We start from the raw sequence: 23,620 nt of genomic DNA, 5'->3' as shown, positions 1-23,620 counted from the left end.
AATTATTTAGCATACAACCTTGGTCTTTAGGGTTGAAAATTTAGCTTATCCTCGGAATGGAGCAAAATGCTGCTCCCAGGTAGACATAACAATATCTAGTTAGACAAAAAAAGGCATTTATTATTCTGAACCTCTCCTAATCAGAGGGAAAAGCAGATCCTAGAAGGCCCAACAGACCTCATCTCAGATTCCACTGATCATGACTGAGTCACGATCATGTTTCTGGGGACAATTCAACCCCTATAATGGGAACTTGACTACATTGCAAAGAGGAAATGAGAAAGAAGAGAAATGATGAATGAATGTATCACCAGCACTATCTGCCTTAGGAAGGTTGGGTGCCCTCTTCATGAATTGTAACTGATAAGTATGTACATGTAAGTGTGTGTATAAATATATATTAAATATATATTAAATATAATACTATATAAATGTATTAAAATTATTTTGTAAACACATTTTTCCAGTTTGTCAAATGTCCCTATTTTGTTTATAGGACCTATTGTTCCTCACAGAAATGTTTAATGTCTTTGCAGGCAACTCTGTCAACTATTTCTTTTATAGATTTTGGTTTACATCAGGCATAGAAAACTGTCCTCTACCAAAAATTCTAAAATATTCACTTCTATTTTCTTCAACTGTTGTCAAAATTTTACTTTTAAATATTACATACACTGCTCTACCTGAAATTGATTTGGGTGAGGTATGATTTTTCATTATATTTTTCCCCCAAAGGCTAACTAGTTTTCTCAGCATCATTTGTTGAATAGCCAATCTTTTATCCATGAATTTAAAAGACTACATCAATAAAATGCTAAAAATGCTTAACTTCTGTATTTTAAAATAGGAACAGAAAGCAAAGAAAGGATGGAGATAAACCTGCCAAGTTCCATCCAAACTATACAGGGAGGATTATAGGTTCACATCCACCTAATTAGATAAACTGAAACAACCTCATACAAAGGCGGAAATCTTCAACCTGGAAGTAAGAAAGCCTGAAAATGAAGGTATCTAATTGTGTCAGCCCCATTCAGCTACCGGCTATAAACATATTCCACTATAAAGATATTCCACTTATAAATTCTAGCCCCCTTTTGCTCAGCAGTCAGAATATTTTTCATCCATAGCAAATAGTTATTGATCTCCTACTGTATGCCTTGCACTGTTCTAGGAACAGAAGAAAAATGGTTGAGACAAAACCCATGCTTTTATTACACAAGCAAGCAAAGAAACAACATAATTTATACAGAGGTAAGTACAAAGAAGAAAAATAAACAGAATAGTAAGGTTGAAAGTGACTAGGATCTGCTAGGGACTTTCAAATAAGTGGTCAGGAAACCTGACCTGAGTGCTGAGCACCCAACCTGGAGGGTCAAGAGGCTGAGTATGTCAGGTAGAGGCACTTTCAAGTGCAAAAGGCTGGGACTGGAATGAGTTCAGAATCTGGGACATTTGAGGAAAAGAGATGCTGGAGTGCAGTGAGGGGTGGCCGTGGAGAGAATGAGAAATGAGTTTGGTGAATTGGGCAGGTAAGCAGATGAAGACGATATATGCCATGGTAAGGAGACTGGGTTTCAGACCCATAGCGGTGGGGTGGTTTCTAAATGAGTTAGCTGCTCTAAACTCAGACTAGCTTATCTTCTGGAGATCCTCCATGAGCTTCCCATTTTAGTGTTCATCACTGCTGCCATCTTTATCCTTACTTAGCCTTTTCTTGCCTCTGGTCCCACTGGAGGCATTGGTAGTGATGTCAGTGGGGAAATGACCTATCAGAGCTTGTATGAAAAATGCAAATCTGTCACTATCTTGTTACTTCTGTGAAAATTTTCCTGATGCTATTTCTTTTTCTAGTGTTTTGTTGCACTCTTACTATATTCATAATAGTGCTTAATATCTATTAAGATCATTTACTATGCACCAGACAATGTTTTGTGAGTTTCACATGTATTAATTAAATCATTGAATCTTCACAACAAACTTATGGAGCAAAAACTGTTATTATTCCCACTTACAGATGATGGACCTGAAGAGTAGATTCTCCCCATGGTCACACAGCTAATAAGTGGAGGATCTTGGATTTGAATACAAGGAGTATGTCTCCAGAGCACAAATGCAGAGCCATTATGCTTTGCTTCACTCCCAAAGCCCTTGTCAATGATGCTGTATATTTCACTGGTGCTGAATTTTTTGGAGAACTAGCAGAGCATAATTACTTAAGTGCAACTTCCTAATAACAGGAGTCTACAGTGTATCTATTATCAGGCTTTGTACACACATTTCTTTATTTAATACTCACAGCAACCCAATAACACAGGCATTTCTTCTGTCTGGTGGCAAAACCAATTTTTAATATCACTACAATACTACTTCTCAGTGTCTAGCAATGCTCTATGTACCCCCAAAGGAGAGTCTGGGGCAGAACCCTTTGGTCTTCCATAGGCCAAAGGACTGCATGTTTTTACCTAGGTGGTAACTACTCAGGCTGTCCATCAGGCTGTCCTGTACTGTGAGCCAGGCTGAAGTTCAGTGGCAATTCTTCTGAATAATGGAAGACAACAGCTATCTAGTGTCCATCTATGATTGGCTCACTCATTATTGGAGCTTATTGGTTTAAAGCTGCAATTAGGCATTTTTTTTGACATACAGAAGATGTCAAATCACTTTCATTGAATGAATAAATAGTGACTCAAAAATGTTAATAAATTTAGCCTCTCACTCTGTTATTTTTATTTTTCTAGAAACATAAATATAACTCTCCTTGTTGCCCTCCATTTCCTTGGTTGACTTTTATCTAAATACATGCATAGCATGTACTATGAGCCAGGCACAGCTTTAAGTACTTAACAAATAATTTGAGGCTCTGAAACTCATGACAACCCAATGAGGTAGGCACTATGGTCTTTTGGCAGGTAAACAAAATGAGGCACAGAGATTCATCTACCTTCTAAATTCACAAAACTAATAAAAATTAGAGCCAGACTTTAAATGCAAGAAGGCTGTCTCCAGCATCTCTGTTATGAGCCATGTCAGCCGTGCCTTAGTATGGGTCGTTTTGTCGCTGAGAACCTATTCTTGCCTCACTAGTTCTAGGGCAAAGTGAAAAGACATTTATAGTTATGCATAGATTATAGTAACTTGAAGCCACTAACCCTTACTTGTGGTAATTTCTATTTTTTCCAGAATTCAGTCTCCACATAAATATTCATACAATTCCCAGAACAGCCTATACTCTGTCCATAAGTCAATCCTTTTCAGAGTTTTCTTGTTCTAATGGCATCACTCAAGGTGAACTCCACAGTTGATAGCATCCCACACTCCCCCAGGTAGCTCCACTTGCCTCCAGCCTTGTAGCCTGCTACCATTATCCCCAGTGGCCTGTCATTGCTGACAGTGGAGCCAGATAATTAGAGTCTCTGAGAGCCCACCTAAAATGCCAGCAATCCTCCAAGATTAAACCTTTCTGTCTCCATGGATTCATAGTCAAAGAGAAGGAGGCACTTTCCTCACTTCTATCCAGAGACTAACCCCAACAAAGCTGCCTGGACCTGAAATATGACACTCTCTAGTGACACCACACTTTCCATTCATATGTCTGCCCATTTCTCCAGAGAATACACTGGATCTGAATAAGTTCCCAACTCAGTCGCTTCCCGTGCCCCACACCAGCAGCCCCCTAGGGCCAGCCATGCTGCTGTCTGCCCACCAGTCCCACAGTCATTCACTCCTCAGACTGGGTTCCTCTTAGAGCCTTCTTTTGTTCTTTCTAATATTCTGACTTTGTCTCAGTTCACTGAAGTAGATCAGACTTTCTGTATTTTTATGTTAACCTGTAGTGGGGCAAAAGAAGTCAAGGGAACCATTGATCCCCTGTGCTCCACTTTCATGGCTTCATGCAGTAGAAAGTGTTTCCCAGCTTTACCAATTGCCTTTCAAAGAAGGCTACTGCCTAACTTCATCTACTGAAGGACCTATGGCCTTGCCCACCCAAAACAACTTACTGTATTTTTCTTTGAGATTTTCTTGATCTGCCATTGTGACTTTTTTCTGTCTTTACCACATTCCAAAATTCAAGATATTAATCAGCACAGATATTTTGAAGTATTATGTTCAAATCTATAATTCAATGTCCATAAATTCCAGATTTCCCCCCTATGCCCCTAAGCTTTATTTTTTTAAAAACCTTTTTAAGTTCTTAAATGTTCCCAAGTCATTTTCTTGTACTTTGCTCTTATATCCAGAAACAATTAAAGTAAATAAATGACATACAAACTATCTTTCATGGCAATGTATGTGTTTATTCCACCACAGTAATGAAAAGTATCAATGGCAACACAGCACAATGGTTCCTTATAAACAACACCTACAGTTTTAAATATTCATCAGGAAAAGAAAAACTCATCAAACCCCCCAATATTACTGTTTCCAAAAGCTCAGTTAGTTTCTGTGACTCTATTTCTTAAAAGTTAGAGTAGTCTAAGGTTTATATATAGCAGAGTAATCCCAATTCTAAATTAACTTAGAAATTCGTTTTCTTATGGCTACACATACAGCCCTAAATCCTACAACACTTTCTTCAAAACAGGAGATTTGAAACAAATTAATTTCCTGTTTTCTGTGGAAAGGAGAATAGAAACCAGCCTAGTCCATGTAAGCAACAAATCCAGAAGGAAGAAGAAAAGGGAATGGGCTCACTTACTATTGTCCTTTACCTGGTTTACCAGAGGGAAGGTTTCAAGTTGTGTTTAACTCTTTACCCAGGCTTCCCAGATATATGGTGGTGTGTTGACTAGTGTCTCCCCAAATTCATGTCTACCCAGAACCTCAGAATGTGAACTTATTTAAAATAATTTTTGCAGATATAGCTAAGTTAAGATGAGATCATACTGGATTAGAGTGGACCCCAAATCCAATGACTCATGTCTTTGTATTCCTGTATATTTATATGTAATATACTATATACGAAACCAACATAATGCATAACAAATTCAAAAGAAAGGCCAATAAATGTATAAAGCAATGTTCTAATTTACTGGTTATTAATAAAAATGTATCAGGATCACAATAAAATACTATTTCATAAAAATTGAGTTCTCAAAATATTTTAAGGTTGCTTAGTATCAAATGTTGGCAAAGTAGAGAAAGTTCAGAAATCTTTATATACTGCTGGTGAGATTGGGAGTTGGTACAATCACTTTGAGGGAATGTAAAAACAGCATTGTTTGTGGAAAAATAAAATAAAAACTATACAAATGCCTATAGCATGAGAATAGATAAATAAATGTTGGTATAGTTATACTGTAGGAAAAAAGAATGAATATAGATAAATCTCAGAAACATAATGTTGGATAAAAAATGAAGATGTCCATTAAAACCAATTATAAAAAGACTTAAGTATTCACTGGCTGGTGTAGCTCAGTGGATTGAGCACGGGCTGGGAACCAAAGTGTCCCAGGTTCAATTCCCAGCCAGGGTACATTCCTGGTTTGTAGGCCATAACCCCCAGCAATCGCACATTGATATTTCTCTCTCTCTCTCTTTCTCTCTCTCTCTCTCTCTCTGTCTCTCTCTCCCTCCCTCCCTTCCCTCTCTAAAAATAAAAAATAAATAAATAAAATCTTTTAAAAAATTAAAAAAAGCTAAAAGATTAAAAAAAAGACTTAAGTATTCAAAACAACACTATGTATAACTTAGGGATATACACATATGTAGAAAACTATAAATTCATGGTGATACTAAATAGCAATGTGAAGGTAATGGTTGCTTATGAGGAGAGATAAGCTGCATACAGCAAAGATTTGCAAAGGAAATTTAACTGTATTAGCAAAGTATTTCCTTGAGCTACGTAGTAAGTACATGGATATTTGATCATATTCCTTATATATTTTTGGATGTTTTAATGCTCCTACTTTAATCTAAAACCCAGTAATATATTAATTAGCAACTTCGGGGCTCCCAGTATAATAGTCTCCTTTTTATTTTCTCTCGCCATTTCTCCTTATCTTTGCATCCCTTCACCCTTTCCTTCTTGCTCCCCACTTTAACATATATTGACTCACTTCTCATTGAGCTCCAGCTACAATGCTTCAAAAATGTATATATTTCTTTGAACATACAGTTCACATATAATTTTCTAGTGCTCTAAATTTTTTAAAGGACCACACTGAGAGACATGTATATATAGATAGGTAATTTATTTGATTCTAATCATTGAAAAGGATAAAAATATTGGAGCAATTACTCTTCTTTGAATTCATCTATTTTCATGAAATCTCATTAGTTAAATCCAATAGCCTTCTTAATCCCTGGGGCAAGCAAAAACTCTTACCTAAATCATTTTATGAAGTTTAACAGAGAGACTAATTTCCCAAAAGTTTAAGGTTTTCTATTAAAGTTTCTCTTCAGGTGAGTTTTTTGTTGTTGATGTTCATTTGTTTGTTTCTAGATAAGAAAATATGCCCCTCTAGCTCACATCTATCTGTCATGGTGGACCTTAAACTTTCCCTTTCTAATCTCAATTCACATCCTTCCCAATTATCAACCAGTACCTGGGCACCATTTCAGTCATGTCTCTAAGGACCTAGCAGCAATTTTTGCAACTATAATGAGCAGTAACACATAGTTTCTACAAATTTTATTTTTTCCTCTACTCCCTCTTTACTAAATCATTTGTAGAAATTTCTTTTCTTCTCAGATCAAGTTCATGAAAGAATTTGCAATTGTCACTTTGATTGGCAGTAGAGACAGTGTTAGGTTATTATAAATGACCCAAAATAAAATAAATCTCAGATTTTCAGAGCTCAGTTTACTGTGTGCATATAAAAATTTCCGTAGCACATTTCCTTTGTACTTTAAATGCTTTTGTTGAAATTTAAAATGAAGGATAATCATACTGACCTACTCAGAAATATGACTTTTTATTTATTTAATCAGGATAAGATACCAATGTTGACTGTGTGTAATGCCTAGACATAGTTTAAGTAAGTTAACAAGTGAATACTCAGTGACAGAAAGTGTTGAAGTTAAAATTAGATCTAATTTAAGCCATGAAAATAAAAATGTTTGAGGAAATACATGCTTTTTTATAAAATGAAATAATGAGATGAGGGCATGAAATCTATGCACTGCATTCAACTAAAAGCAATTTTAAATGTGATGCCATTGTATTCCTGGCTTTATATCCCCCAGGGGTATCTTTTGGAAATAATGGTAGTAAATGTTAATGACAGAAACATAAAGTTTCAAAATACTTTAGAATTCAAAATTCCCTTAATAAAATGGAAAGAGCAAAAGGTTAGAAGTCTAAGTCCTAGTTTAATATTTATATTTTATTCATTTCCTTATTAATCACAGCCACCATGTGCCATTGGGAGACATGGAAACTGTCACATGGTATTAGAGTGGAACCATAGCAATAGCTGTAACTGCTGCAGGATTTTACCCTAGATTATATGATGACACAGGCAGAACCACTGTCATGGACTGGCCTTATTTCATTTTGTCATATACCCATGGTCATAACTGATTGTGTAGGAAATGAAATATGAGGTCAAAATAGCCACCCACAGATCAATCTGTAGGCCTATATAAAGGACAGAAAAGAAAACTTGAAGATAACCATTTGGGGAGTTGGAATTCAGAAAGAGCCAACTGCCTGGCATTTGACATTTGTCAAATAAATGATTAAAATTACTAAATAAATGAATGCAATGAGATACATGCTCAGAGGACACAGATGATTGACACACAGGAAAAGGTAAATGCTACTAAGCAGTAGAAGTCATGAGTAAGTTGAATCCATAGAACAGTGAAGGAGATGAGGGTCAGTAGAAAACAGCTAAAAGTGGATAGAAAACGAAGCTGGGATGCAGTAACAATACAGGAACTGCACACACTGAAACTGATTTCAGTACGCAATTTTCAAGTTTTCCACAAGACCTGCAGAGAGGGTTTTCTATGTTCCTGGCCTACCTAGACATCATCACTTAAAGAAATTACAACTTTCATAGCCCTAAAGAATCTAACTAACTAATGTAACAAGTCAGTACTATTATTAAAAAGAAAAAATAAATTTGCCAATATAAAAATTCACAAAAGCCCAGAGAAGGCAGATAGACAAATGGGTAAAATCATCATTGAGTGCATACAGAAAATAGAGAAATGACTGATTGGAGAATAGAAAGGTAGCTAAAGAACACTGGAAGTTCAACAAAGTGCCCTTTGTTAAAAAATATGCTTGGGCCAGATCTCAGAAAACAAGTAAAAATCAGCCAAGTAGTGAAGAAGCAGGGAATTCTGAGTAGCAGAAAAAGATGTGGAAATGTGGAGAAGTTGAAAAATAAACTATGTTTAATGAGAATGATGCATGAGAAATGCATGTGGTGTGGGGAATGTATGCTTTAATGGCACAATGTATATATACCCCTGATACAGCTTGTCATTTCAATTATTTTTTAAAAAATCTCATTTATTACAGTGGAGAAGCACCTCTATAGTGGGTAAGACCTAAAGTGAACTTTTGAAAATGAAAATCATGCATGGTCAAAGACCCCTTAAAAATACCATGTAAGCCACTGATATTTCTTCTCTTGGTATATTAAGTCCAACACGGCTATTTTTCCCTTAGCTTTAGAACAGATAGCAGTTTTCAGTTTCAGGTGAGGTTGCTGGCTTGCATTTAGGAACATGTGTATAAAAAGTCCAGAAATTTAAAAATTAGAATTATCCCATTCAGTGTGGCACCATTCTCATACTATGAAGAAACCACTGAGACATCATGTGACAGCAGATTCATACATGTTGTCATGCTAATCATGGAGTAGGGGCTCATTGATTGGAGTGGTAAATAAAACCACCTGCACTATTTACATATATTTTTCTCAGTTTCTTTTTCTCCAGGTTTCATGTCGTTGATTTGTATATGTTAAGTGAACATTCATGGTCTTCCACAGCATTTGTCTTAGATACTCATTCCCCATGCAGGAAATATTTATCAGGTGTCCTCTACAGGGCAGTCATTGATTCATATGCTAGGAATACCAACAGTGATCAAAAACCAACAATATAATTATGATGTTGTATTAGAATAAATAATTACTAATAAAATGGGCAGGAAAGCCAAAGGAATATAAGGGGAGTAAGTGTGAAGAACTTCAACGTTAAGGAGAGATTCTGAGCTAGATTTTATTTGAGAAAGTGGTATTTGTGCAGAAACCTGAAGGAGAAGAGCACATGAATCACCTGGTTTTGAAAGAGTAATATAAACATTCAAAGTCCAGAGTGGAAGCAGGGAGACCAGTTAAGAGACTATGAAAAGATGGTAGTAATTTAGAACAGAGCAGCAGCACTGGAGGCAGGATAGTGTCATACCTGAATATATGTTGAAGATATTTGTAAGAGAAATCCTACTGGATATAAATTTGGAAAAATTTTTATCAAAAGAAACAAAATGATACAATTAAATTTTTCATGAATGAAAAAATCAGGAAATAAAGATGTATTCATAGGCTGAATCTAAATTCACAACTAAAATATCAACATAATATCTTGAGAGAGCAGATAAGTAGGATAAAAGCAAATAACTACTTAATTAGCATCACTGAACTGTCTTGCAGATTTGCAGCAAAGAGACAAATTTCCCTCCATAATTAAATGAGAACTGTCAATGACAAGCACAAATGACTCATTGTCACAACAACACAGCATATTTGTACAGGGAGGGTAAAGGGGAAGGATCATCACTTCCCAGAGACATAAAAAATTACCACAATGATTGTAAACAGGTTAGAACTATAAAATGTTATAAGCTAAAACCTATAGCCCAGATACTATTGTTTTGCAGCCATGTAAAATCCTATTTTTAATCAAAAAAATAAACAAAAGGAAAAAGTTACTGGGACATTGATAATGCTCAAATGATGATACTTCAATCAAGAAATCTTTACCTGAAAGATGACTTTTCATTTGCCTAAATCACTTAACTTGTTATTATTTCCCCTGCCCTTCCCTTAATCTTGAAGCATCACTCAATTACTCTCTTTCAAAGCTATGGTTAGCCATGTTTTTCTATAAATTTTTATTTATTCTTTGATGAGAGAGGGAGAGAAAGAGAGAGACAGACAGACAGACAAAAAGATTGATTTGTTGTTCCACTTAGATATGCATTCACTGGTTGATTCTTATATGTACCCTGACTGGGGATCAGACCTACAACCTTGGCACAGCAGGACAATGCTCTAACCAACTCATCTACCCCGACAGGACCAGTAATGCTTTTATTTTAAAAAATGCCCTAAATATGTCTATTCTTTTATTGTTAGTAATGTTTCCATGCCTATATTTTTAACATCCTTTGTAATTTATTTCATTCTCTGTGCCTTTTCTCAATCTCATTAGCATTTCCTCTTCCATCAAGTTTAACTTCTAAGGGAGAGATTTTAAAAGAGACAGCAGTGTCCTAGGTTTAAGAAATACAGCCATGTCCTAGAGCAACTTTCTTTTTCAGGATCTTGGATAATAATCTCAATCTTGAAGAGTAGTGTTTTACTGAAGCTATATCTATGAATGTCTTAAATTTTTCACTGGCAAGTTAGACCTCACTTAAACTCACTAATGTGTCATATGATGCACTTGGAAATTAACTAGGTCCATTATTAGAATATCTCATTTATTTTCCCAGTTTTAGTATGAAATAGTTATGTGGCACTCATCAGGACTCTTAAATTATTTGTTTCTGTAAAGGAAGCTTATGAGGTTTAAATGATAATCATGTTTTTGAAAAAAATATTTAAAGTTTAAAATACATTGCTGATGCATAAAATAACACCTCTGTTGTATTGCAAGAAACAATTTCTTATATGTTTCAGTGGAATATTTAATATCATTGAAGTGGGGGCAATTTTCTGTGGAGTGAAGATAATAAAACCTACTTTGAAGTGCTGTGTATTATTGAAGACAATTTAGGTGAAAGTTCTAAGCACCATCACTAGTCTATAACAGATGTGTGATAACATGGAATAACAAATAATTCAAGGAATAAATATATAGATGCAAATGTTTCTATAGGGACAAATTTATTCAAGGCAGTCATCGGACTGAGCTTAGATGCAGCAGGAAAGCAAATGTAAATAATAAAGCAGGCAAAAAATGCAATATATAAGGATAGGTACCAATTAAACAAATTGGAAACCATATAACCCATCTAACAACATCCTAATTAAAATGTCTTTTAATCAATAATGCTTGCAAGTTTGGTTAATGATCATGTAGTGACGTCTGAACTAGAGGGGCCTCTTGTTATAAAATAGTAACAGGTTTAAATATCAATCTGCCTATAAAGAATTGGTAGGTCGGAGATACTTATTGCTACATTTCTCAGGTTTCATAGAATAGAAAAGACTTGGATTCTAATCATTAGGAGAAAATAATATCGGTCCACTATCAGCAAAGATTCAGTTGGGCAAACAAAATCAGAGTAGGCATTTCAAACAGAACAGATTTAATACAGGAGATTAATTATTCAAATGTTAAATGACTAGAAGAATAAAAAGGGAGCTCTGTGAAATTCAGCAATTACAGCTACAGAATCTACCACCATCAGGTTTGAAAGAACAAAAGGGAAAATGTGGTGTTACCAGATCCCACAGGTTTGGGAAAGATGTGACATAGAGTCGGTGTTTAGTCTTCTGAGAAGGCAGTAAAATGATGCATTCATGATAGTACCTCTGAAGTTGTGTGGCTAGTGTATGAAGTAGAAGGAGAAGCTGGAGACTGGTGGCACCAACTGCTGTGAGAATAACACTGAAGGAGCAGGAAAATATGAGGAAGCTGCCTTCTTCCTTCTATGCAACTTCCTGCCTCCCTGTATGGCCTCCTTTAATCAGAACGTAAGACAAAGCCATGGAGCCACAGAACCTGGAAATCTAGTTTGCAGAATCTCAGCCCTAGACTCACTGGATTTGGGTAGACTTAGACTAAGACCCAATAGATGAATAACTGGTCCACAGTCCTTTTCCCTGCAAACCTTACTGAATCTTTTTTATCATAGCAGAAATGAATGATCTTATTGGTGAATAGGCACATAGGCAACTGCTCACACTGGACCTTGAGTATTAGGAACTTCCTTTCTTCTAGGACAGCAAAGTCATGGGTGGAATACACTTCACTTCCACCCTCTTGGCCTTTTTCAAAGTTCAATTCAATTTATGGTAGAAGAAGAAGGAAACTGGTGTATTATTTTTCTATTGCAAAACAGTAAATTGCCTCAAAACAAACTTAAAAGCTTGAAACAACATAAACTTTTCTCCCAGGTTTCACACCCAGGAGTCTGGGTACAAGTTAGCTAGTTCCTCTGTTAAGCATTTGTTAAGGCCAAAATCAAGTTGTCACTCTCTCATTCTACCTGAGGCTCTAGATCTTCTTCCAAGTTCATTCATTGTTGGCATTGTTCTTTGCAATTATAGGGCTAACATTAGTGTTTTCTTGGTCGTTGTTGGCCAGGAAGTCCTCTCAGTGTCCAGAGGCTGCCTCTCTCCCACAGTGTTTCATAACATAGCTGTTTGTTTTCTTGGGTCTGTTTTCCTCCTGAAAAAATCTGTCATCAGAGAAATACAGCAAGAGCATATCTCTCTGACTTTTTCCTCTAATAGCAGCTGGAGAAAGTCTCTCCTTTTAAGGTGCTATCTTGGTTAGGTCAGGTTTACCCAAAATAATTCTTCTTATGCCATATAATGTTACATAGTCACAAGAGTTATACCTCATCATATTCAAAGATTCTACCCACATTCAAAGGAAAGACACTTTACAGAGTGTGTACACCAAAAGTGGGCCATAGTAGGATCCTGCCTACCACACTTTATTATGATTTTAGGCAAAGGCTTATTGTCTAAGAAAGCTTCTGGTGGAACGCTATGTTTTTACTAATGAACTGTTACCTACTTTACTTTCTGTTTTTGTTCTTAATTGTTCAAAAATGCTTAGAAGAGAATAGGTGAGTGGTTAGGCTACCTTAAATAAAGGAACCCCAAACCTTTAAAACAGACCCCAAATTAATCTTTCAGTATCCAAATATTAAGTGGAGATATCAGCACTGCTAGTGTGGCCAGGACTGAAACTCTCCATCTTGCAACTAGACTCTGACCTGTTACAGGTATCAAAATGCAGTTATTTTCCTCAGATATGAGACTGTGTCTGTGTTTAGAAAAGAATAGATTCACCATAAAACCCTTGTCCATGACCTCAAATTACATTAACAGAGAATTACTTACAATAATATCCAAGATATGGAAGCAACCTAAGTGCCCATCAATAGGCAATTGGGTAAAGAAGATGTGGTACATATATACAATGGAATACTACTCAGTCAAAAAAATAATAGAATCTTACCATTTGCAACAACATAGATGGACATAAAGAGTATTATGTTAAGACAGAGAAAGAAAAATACCATATGATTTCATTTACATGTGGAATTTAAGAACACAAAATAAATGAACAAACCAAACAGAAACAGACTCCTAGATCCAGAGAACAAATTGATGGTTGACAGAGGGCAGGGCAGTTGGGGGCCAGTGGAAAGGGAAGGGAATTAAAAAGGACAAATTAGTAGCTACAAATCACCATAGGAATATAAAGTACAACATAGGGAATATAGTCAATAATGCTGTAATGACTGTGCATGGTGCCAGGTGGGTGCTGGACTTATTGGGGGAAATAACTTTATAAATTTTATAGGTTTTTATAAATTTTATAAATTTTTATAAAACCACCATTTTATATACTTTAAACTAATATAAAATAATATTGAATTACAACTGTAATTTAAAAATTAAAAATAAAATTTTTAAAGTCACAGAAAAAAGAATTAAGGTAGGATAAAGATTTATAAGCTGAGATCAGAACAGTATCCTCAGTTACTCCTAATGGGCAGGCAACATGACTTTCTGGGGGCTCACTGACTCATGGAAATAGGTTAAGCATTTTGCCAAAACCAAGAAGCCCAGTGAAAAATGGGAAATTTCTATACATAGGTTATTTTAAATTCTCATGTGAAACTTGAAATTAGGCATAAAGTGAATCATACTTAAAACTGGAGCCACTGATTTCTACAACTCCAGGATGCCTCTGTCACATTTCATAGAACTGGCATCCAGGGGACCAGTCCCATGGTAGACTATGTATATACCATCTTAGAGTTACAGTGGATAGTGATTTAAACATTAAAACAATACATTTGTTTTAAATTTAATAATATTTCTCAATCCCAGTCATCCTTATTCCTTTATAATTACTCTGATACAATACATTTAGTTAATATTGTTAATAATAAAATAATGGCTTGAACCCTTCCACAACCATTTTCCTTGTTCATTGAAATACGTGCAAACCTATAAAGCAAAACAAGTTCTTTAAAATCAAATCATATAAGTCAAGGAACATGTATAAAGGACCCATGGATAAAGACAACGGCAGAGGGAGGATTGAGTGTGGCAGGTAGGGCAGGGGAGAATAATGGGGGAGGGAAATGGGGACAATAGTAATTGAACAACAATAAAAAATAAAATAAAATAAAATAAAATCATATAGTTTGTTCTTCACTTGCTGTTTGTCTTAATACATTTTAAATAACTCATTAGTCAAAGAAGAAATCTCGATTAATAAGGAGTTGTTGCTCAACAGGTAGAAGATTTCAGCTATGCAAGATGAATAAATTATAGAGATTGGCTGTGCAATATGGAGTTTATGTGTACCAATACTATATTATGCACTTAAAAAATTGGTTCAGAAGATATGTTGTGTTCTTAACAAAATAAAAATATAGATAAACTTGAATTGGAAAAAAGTAAAGATATGCAAATGGTTAAAATGGTGAAAAGGTATCCAATATTATTTTTCACAAGCAAAACAGATTAATAAATTTTGATAACTGTGGTGATGGGAGTCAAAAGTCAGAACAGTGGTTACCCTTGGCCTGGGGAAATGATGCATAGGGGATGGGAGTGAGGCTTCTGTGGCAACTACATATTCTCTCCCTTATTCTGAGTAGTGGTGGTTGCTGTGTGTCTTCATTCTGTGGAGACATATCAAGCCCTACACCTAATGTTATTGCACTTTTCTAAATGCACGTTATACTTCAAGTAAAAAATTGTTTTTAAAAAGGTAATGTCATGTAACTCAGTGATTATTACTGCAAATGCTAAAATATAACAGAAGATAGGATGTCCCAAATGATCTTTCTGAGCAAGGGTATGAATATACATATGGGATTTCTATGTCCCCCCTGCCAAACATCTTAAATATAGAGTCTCCACTTCTTGATGAGGTAGTTCACCCAATTGAGGTCAGTTTTGTAGATCATAGATTATAAACAAAGATTACAGAATGACTGACATCCTGGTAAAACAACAACAAAAAGACTTTTTTTTATATGTATTTCTGTGTACCTTTATTCCTCTAAATACTACTAAATCTCTGGCTGGTAACAGCAATGAAGATTATAATATGTCACACTTTTATTGCCATAGGAATTGGGAATTTGGTTTGTTCTCTTAATTTTTGCATGGACATATACTCATATGTGCTCTATTAACTCTATGCTTTAAAAAGGTCAAAATATCCTGGTTGGCATAGCTCAGTGGATTGAGAGTGGGCTGCGAACCAAAGTGTCACAGGTTCTATTCCCAGTCAGGGTACATGCCTGGGTTGCAGGCCATGACCCCCAGCAACCACACATTGATGTTTCTCTCTCTCTCTCTCTCTCTCTCTCTCTCTCTCTCTCTCTCTCTCTCTCCTTCCCTTCCCTAAGAATAAATAAAATAAAATCTTTTTTAAAAAAGGTCAAAATATGTGCATGACTCAGGACTGAATTACTTTGATTCTTGAGATGGTAAAGAAATATCACTCTCTCCAATGGAATCCAGGCCACACAGATAGTGCAGGGTCCCCATTTCTCACCAAGTATCTGATCTAAGTGCCTGTGGCTGAGACTAAGCTAATTGGAAAATTAGGGAAAACAAAATTTGAAGTTCTAACTTTTTCAAAACTTAACTTAGAAATTGTATTTTTGGAATCTAATTTTTTCCTAGAAATTGAGCTAAAAAAATTATATTGCTGATATTTAGCACATTTTAATTGAGTAATGTAATATTTAAATATTTTGATTCTATTACTCAGGTTCATTACCTACCCCCTGATGTGCTGTGTAAGACAATATGACTGTACTACTTTGAGTTGGGGGCAAAATGTTAAATTCTTAGCCTGGGGATTAGTGTATCCTTGTTATTAATTAATATCCCATTCTAACCCTACTTTTCAAACTGCCTATGACAAAACTTAAGCAATAATTTTCAATCCTAAAAGGATGGTAACTTGGATAAAGCTTTTAGAGACTAGACATTTTCTTGGTTCTCTTTTCCTCCTGACAGTCCAGGCATGTCATCAGGAGGACTACGAGGACCAACTGAAGTCAATTTCTTGCCTTCATGTTCTCAGTTGACATGGGTTGTAGAAGTTTGAATTCCAGAGGCACCCTATGTTTGTAAGTTGTCAGATAAATCTGTCATTTTGATAATTATCATTATTTTTATATCATATATTTTACTCTTTTGAGATGGAGACAGGTGTTCTTATAGGTTACTTTTGCCATTCAGAAAATTTGTGGTAACCTACCCTTTCCTGAATGTATCACTCTCTTATACTAGCCCAGATTAATGGTGTCCCATTCATCCCTTTCTAATTTGGTGGACCTAAATATAATGTTTAATTTTCTACATGCTATATCATTTAAGATCTAGGTACCTGATATATGGATTTTTCTCTTAGGAATATCTTCTAGCTTTTGCTTATATAATGCTCACTGCTGAAAGCAAACTATTTCTTTTTTAGTACATGAATGTTCATATAAGTTTTATTTATAACAGCCCCAAACTGGAACATATTCATAAGGTAAATGGACAAACTGATACCTCCATATAATGAAATATTACAGTGCTCCCATCCATTTACTCCCTCTGACTTACAAATCCATCCCTCTTTGGTGGTGACACAGTAAACTTTCTTCTCTGCAGCAGGCACGTGTTAAACTCTGATGGCAGAGGGCAGTGGCGGGACACTGAAATGTATAACACAAGGTCTTTTCTTGTTTCTTATCAGGTTTTCCTTGCTTTCTCCTATAGCATGTGGAACTTACAGTAGATTTTACTCCCAGGAAGTTTCAGTGGTTCCTCTACAGGTGGAAGCCAAGTGAATTCCATTAGCAGCCCAGCTGACTTCACAGTGAGTCTTAAAAACCAATCTAGCCATGGTTTCTCAGGAGTTTTGGCAGCATCCCTGGTTTCTTACTGATAGGAAATGGTTTTCTACAACTCAGTGAACCTTTCTGTCATCCAGTGGGCCACTGTCACATCTCCACTGAAGATCGGAGGTAAAGTAGATTCTTATTTTTGAATCCCTGGTAATAATTCTTACTTTTTTACATGCTTAAGCATGTTAATATTTACCCTGGATCAAGACATGTTGGAGAAGGAGGGTTTGTTTGTTTGTGTATTTGTTTGTTTGTTTGTAAAATATCCAATCAATCATACAGCTAAAAGCAGAGGTTTCTAGTATATAAGGAAGCTCTTTCTCAAACTGATTGATGTTAAAAAAAAGACAGTCTAAGGTCTGAAGCCAAGCTTAGGGATTATCAGAATGTGAAATTACTTTCCCAATCTGACGCTATTCACAACTTCAACATTTTTTATTCTCCTTTTTGTTATACTCTCATTCAAAATTAAAGGGGGTGTGATTTTTTAAGTTGTTATTTTAATATAGTCTGATTTTAAAGGTCATTCTAATAAGTTGAATTTGATTTTTAAATGTTATTTCTTCTGAGGCTCAATAATTAGAAATCACTTCCAATCTTTAGTGAACATTATTACTTATTATATATGTGTATGTGTGTGTACATATGATTGCAAGATCATTTCAAACAATGAAAAACTACCCACTGGTCTTGGTTCAAAGATGTTAAATTAAAACTTCTGTCTATAAAATCAACAGTGATAATGGAAAACAGGTAAATTCTCTGTACTCTCATTTTCTGAAAAGTATTTCAACTTTTGAGGCAAGCCCATTCAACTTAAAAACTCTGAGTTTAGTAAATTTGGCAATGACTTACTGGAATGCTATGCTAGGTGATTACATGGGGCTCTTTTGCAGTTAACATCTCCCCTCTTCTAAAACTGTACATCAGTGGGCACAATATCTCATAGAATCAAAGAGAAACTCTATCTGGACTCTAACTCAACATGAGTAAAGCCAGAAGCAAATTTCTCTGCCATGTAGAGAGTTAAGGTCATTGAAATCATTGTTCCATTGAATGATGTTTGAAATAACAGTGTGAACAAAATTGAACAAAAATAAAATAAACTATGTTACATGAGCCAAAGAATACTTCAAAGTGTGTGAAGTAATCAGTGATTGGCATTTTTTGTGGGGCCCTCCCTGCCTGGTCTCAGGAAGCTGTAACCCCCTGCAACTTAGGCTGAGACCTCCGAACCAGGAGCCACTAAGGAGACAAAACTTACTCCCCTGGAATGTGCGCTGCCTGTTCTGTGCCTGGCCTCCAATGCTTGATCAGTTAGCCAATGACAGGTAAGATTTCCCACAGGGGGGAATCACCTAAGACAGGCATGATCACCAGGAGGCCTCAGGGAAGAGACTCGGAGCTGTGGAAATGAAGGGGTGATCAACATCGACCCCTGCCCCCTCAGCTTTGTCAAAGCCTGAGTCCTTGCTCTTAGTTATGAGAAATCCAAGTCTCCTAGCTGCCTTTGTCTCCTCTTTCCAACTCATGCCTGTGGAAATAACAGGGGTAGTGCAGTCCAGACCAGAATCAGCGGGCCCCCGGGGTAATCAGGCCTGGAACATAGAATATGCAAAATCCTGTGAGATCTGCTTGCTAGAAGATGCTATTAAATTAGAATATGAAGGCATGGGCAGGAAACAAAACTAGCCTTTTAGGTCCTATAGTCTTTTAAGTGATAAAACCCCAAACTCTTCCCAGAATCCCAACAGGAGTTCTGTCAGACCATTTGAAAACACCTATTCCTTTTTGATCTTCCCTGCCAGACTAGAATCCACAAACTGTATCTGTATTCTCAATAAAAGGCTGCTTGGGTGGGAAAACAGGGCACTGTCCACTAGAGAGAGTGGCCATTCCTATTTCCCCCCAGGAGTCGGTTGTCCCTGTGTATGTTTTTCTCGTGTTTTGACGAGCACCCTCAGCAGGGATGGATACTGCTGGCCAGTATCCTCTGCAATTTTTATAATTATCAGATAAAAGAATTTGTCTCTTCTAAAGACATTTTACTTTTAGATAATTGGGTGATTTTGCATTTTCTAAGGTAAAATGAAGCTCTCTCTTTGAGTTGGCATAAAGAGCCCTTTGGGTTTTAAATTGCTTATTTAATCTTTCTTCAGACCTAGTGTCATCCTGGCCAGGTGTCACAGTGACCTGGAGATTTAAAAAGAAAACAAAACATTATATTCTGCACATGTCAAATCTAATGACATACTGAACTTCTGATTTCTGTATTATTCTTACTTCCAGATGTTATTATTTTTACTAAAGATTAATTGTAGATAGAAAAATAAAACAGATACTATCCAAAAAGTTAAATCTTTGTGACATAGCAAGTCCTTACAGAAAAACCAAGTTATATATTTCTCTTTAAAATACATATCCATAGAAAAAGTAATGTTTTTATTATTGTTTAATGAAAATATAGTGTGTAGGTTAATTGTAATTAAACTTTAAGAAAGTAGTCTTTGTCACATCAATAAAATTTTTATAAGATCATATATTAAAATAATATGTTAAGTAATATCAAGTTTTATGGTATATTTTTAAAAAATTTCCTACATAGGCAGGTCCTTTATTATAAGAATACAACATTTGAAAACTAAATAAATATTACTGATGGTATTATCCAACTCTTTCATGTTTTAAATGGGAAAACTAAGTCTGAAGGCATTAATATTATTTGATCAAGGTAACAGATTTACAAAGTGACACAGTCAGAATTATTATCCCAATCTCTTTGTTCCCATGTCAAATTTTTAATGAAAAATTACTAAAAAAGAAGTAAAGACCCATGTATTCCCATATTTCCAAAATGACAAAAAATTGCATAATATTATAATATTGTGAGAAAAATTCCATAAAATATGAGTATAGTTCAGTTTATCCTGGCTATATTTGGCCTTTGACATTAAAACCTGGCCACCAGATAAAATTACCTTTACCATGAAACTGAAATACAATTATTTATCAGGGATGTTTAAAAAAAGCAACCAAGAAAATAGCCTGAGTTGATAAAGTTTATAGCAGATTGTAATCAGAAACATTCACTATAGGGAAGGCATTTATATTTAATACAAACACCAAGCCAGTTGATTACCATTATAGTTTGGGTTTCTATGTGATAATTAGCAATACACTTTTTAATAAAATATTTCCTTAAAAGTTAAATTTGTAAAATATATTTATGGAATTAGTGCTACATTTTATATTCAATTACACTGGGCTTCCTTGTAGTCATGTAATTATTTCTGTTCAGTATCAGCTGTCACTTAAAAATTGAACTATAATTTCTGTTGGTGAGTGGTTTGGGGATTTAAAAATGTATGGAACCTGCAGAAAATATGAAAAATAAAGTATAGAGGTTAAAAATTCTATGTCATCTTTATCCCCACACAATGACAATTTAAATACTAGCTAATTTATGAATAAGTCATTGTATACCAATCAATAGATACCTAAGTTAAAAGTTGAGAATGTTAAAACTACTGATTTTTTAAAGCTATCATGTACTAACATAGAATATCCGCATCTTGGAAACATCTCAGCAACATGAAACATGCAAACAGAAGATATATTTTGGGATGTGACATGAAGTCATTTCCATCTAATGATGTATTCAGAAGTCAAAGTGAAAGCCAATGTCATCTACCATAGCTACCTATTGGATTGTTCTGGTGAAAATTTACTATGGTGGCTGGAAACAATTTTGCTTAATCCTCTTTTTGTCCCTAAACTACAGATGAAAATAGTATCACTAAACCATAATTTAGTGTCATGAATGCAGTGAAATGTGTACCCAGGAATATCCACTGAATTTCAACAGTCGTTATTGTTACTCTTTACCTGAAAAGAACACGTTTGCAACATAAAACACTGGCATGGAAGCAATGTTTCTGAAGTGATATCTAAACTGAATTTCCACTTCATATCTAAGGGATTCTGTAATTCAAAGCAGCCCACATTCACCCTTCCACATTTATGCTTTGTTCACTGTTATGTTTACTATTACCAACACTGACAAGGACCAGATGCACATTAAATGCATTCACGCGGAGATTCACAAAAGTCAGCTTTCCTTATCACCAAGGAAAAAGATCGTGGTTTCTCTCAAAAATGTTAGAATGACATCTTAACCTCTAAACATCTCTCCTCAAGACCTTTTATCCTTTCATGGAACATTATTCTTGGTTTCTTAGTGACTTTTTATTGAGAAACAGTCTATCAGGGGAAGTTAACTAATAACCCGATTTTTTGGTATTATGTTTTGAAAAAAATTTTAGAAAATAAGAAATACTCCTGGCTGGGGTAGCTCAGTGGATTGAGCATGGGCTGCAAACTAGGCATCACAGGTTTGATTCCCAGTCAGGGCACATGCCTGGGTTGCAGGCCATGACCCCCAGCAACCACATATTGATGTTTCTCTCTCTCTCTCTCTCTCTCTCTCTCTCTCTCTCCCCCTCTCTCCCTCCCTTCCCTCTCTAAAACTAAGTAAATAAAAATCTTTTAAAAATGTCTAAAAAATGAAGTGCTCAATTAAAAAAATGAAAACAAAAAATACTGAAAAAATTAAAGAAGGTGGAGAGGGCAGATGTATAGTATCAAAGATGAAGAAGACACCTTTTTTGGTAGTCTAGAGTTTTACGCTGACACATATCAACACGAGCCATTTACTGGTTTTTTGAATACTGTGGCAAAAATATTGCATCAAATAGGTCATAATTAATCCTAGGTCAATTTACATAATGTTGCAATAACTACTCAATCAAAATTGTTTCAAAATCAGCTCTCTGTTGTTACTCCTGGGGCTTTATAAAAATTGAAGAAATTAACAAGTCATTGTTTTCCTGGAAATATAAGAAAAAGACTATATAAAATGTGGCTCTGGACTTGGAGTCTCCTAGAACACACTAATATGTGGTAAGTGCAGTATTTGTTGCTTGCCAATCATGAACTGCTAAATGAATTTTAGAGACATACATTCACTTCATTGAACCAGAGGATTAAGGCAAGGCTACAGTATTCCAAATGAATTCAACATTCTCTGCTTTTCTATTCAATTTCATGTCTTGATGCCATATTTTGTGCACAGGATCAGTAAGAATGAAACATTTTCAGTGCCTAAAATTTGACGTGTGTATCTTGCCCCCCAAATTGAGGATATACTGTATGCGGGAAAGTGGCAAGTCATTGTAAGCCACAATGTTAGAAACTGAATGTGTTTCCTCACCCCACCTCACCAAAAAACAGTCCCTATGTTGTGATCTCAGTGCCCAGTGTGATGGTTTTAGGAGGCAGGATCTTTGTGAGGTAATTAACTCATGAAGCAAGAGTCCCCATGAGTAAGACTGGTGCCCTTATAAAAGAGACCCCAGAGAATTCTGTCAGTCCTTCTGTCATCTGAGTACACAACAGGAAGGCAATGAACTAGGAAGTGGGCTCTCACTAGACATTGAATCAGCCAGCATCTTAATCTTGAACTTCCCAGCCTCCAAACTGTAAAAAATAAATGTCTGTTGTTTGTAATCTACCCAGTGTATGGTATTCTGTTAGAGCAAACTGAACTGGCTAACACATAGAGTAAAATATTTCACTTTATCAGTTGAAAGATTTTAAGTAAGGGAACAATATTAGATTTGCATTTAGAAAAGCTACTCTAGTTTCAGTGACAGACAGAGATTTGCAAAAACCAGGATTATTGGCAGGCAGCTCAGTTAAGCAAACGTAATTATAGGTATGAGAGCTGGTGTTGGGGTAAGAGGTTAATGAATAGTGTCAAGTGGTCAAACAATTTCTGAGCAGCAGCATGGTGACAACTGCTAGGCTGACTTGCCACATTTCCATAGGTTCAATCAGGAAAAGACAATGAACCTAAATGGACTTGGACAGGATTTTACTTACACAAAGTAAAGCAAAAGCAAAATTAGCATGGTTTCAGCTCACTGAGACCCTAATTCACAGAATGACACAGGACTTGAGCAGCCAGATGACAGCAAAATTAAACTAATAAGAACAGATACTACACTTGATCTTAGATAAAAGACAGAGAAGCAATGATAGCACAATTAGTAGATTGCCCTGCTATGAAGGAACCATATCTTGACTGCAGTTAAGTGGTAGTTTTATAGCTTACACCTGTACCCTCAGTTGGGGAAATGGGGAGGTGGGAAGTCCCATGCTCCACCACAACCAGAGAGGTGAGATGAGAAACTGCCTGGTGGCCAACTCCCACTAAACAAGGAGCCTCCTGCAAGGTGGAGGGGTGCGGTGTAGATGAGAAACAGT

The 23,620-nt window shown here is 35.7% G+C and overlaps 1 pseudogene; it reads right to left on the bottom strand.

Moving 5' to 3' along the window:
• Positions 1-23,221: 23,221 nt before the first annotated feature.
• LOC114498158 lies at positions 23,222-23,390 on the bottom strand (annotated as a pseudogene).
• Positions 23,391-23,620: the final 230 nt, after the last annotated feature.

This window comes from Phyllostomus discolor, chromosome 5 (assembly GCF_004126475.2).
Source record: "Phyllostomus discolor isolate MPI-MPIP mPhyDis1 chromosome 5, mPhyDis1.pri.v3, whole genome shotgun sequence".
Classification (NCBI taxonomy): Eukaryota; Metazoa; Chordata; class Mammalia; order Chiroptera; family Phyllostomidae; genus Phyllostomus; species Phyllostomus discolor.
This window is presented reverse-complemented; position numbering and strand designations above follow the sequence as displayed.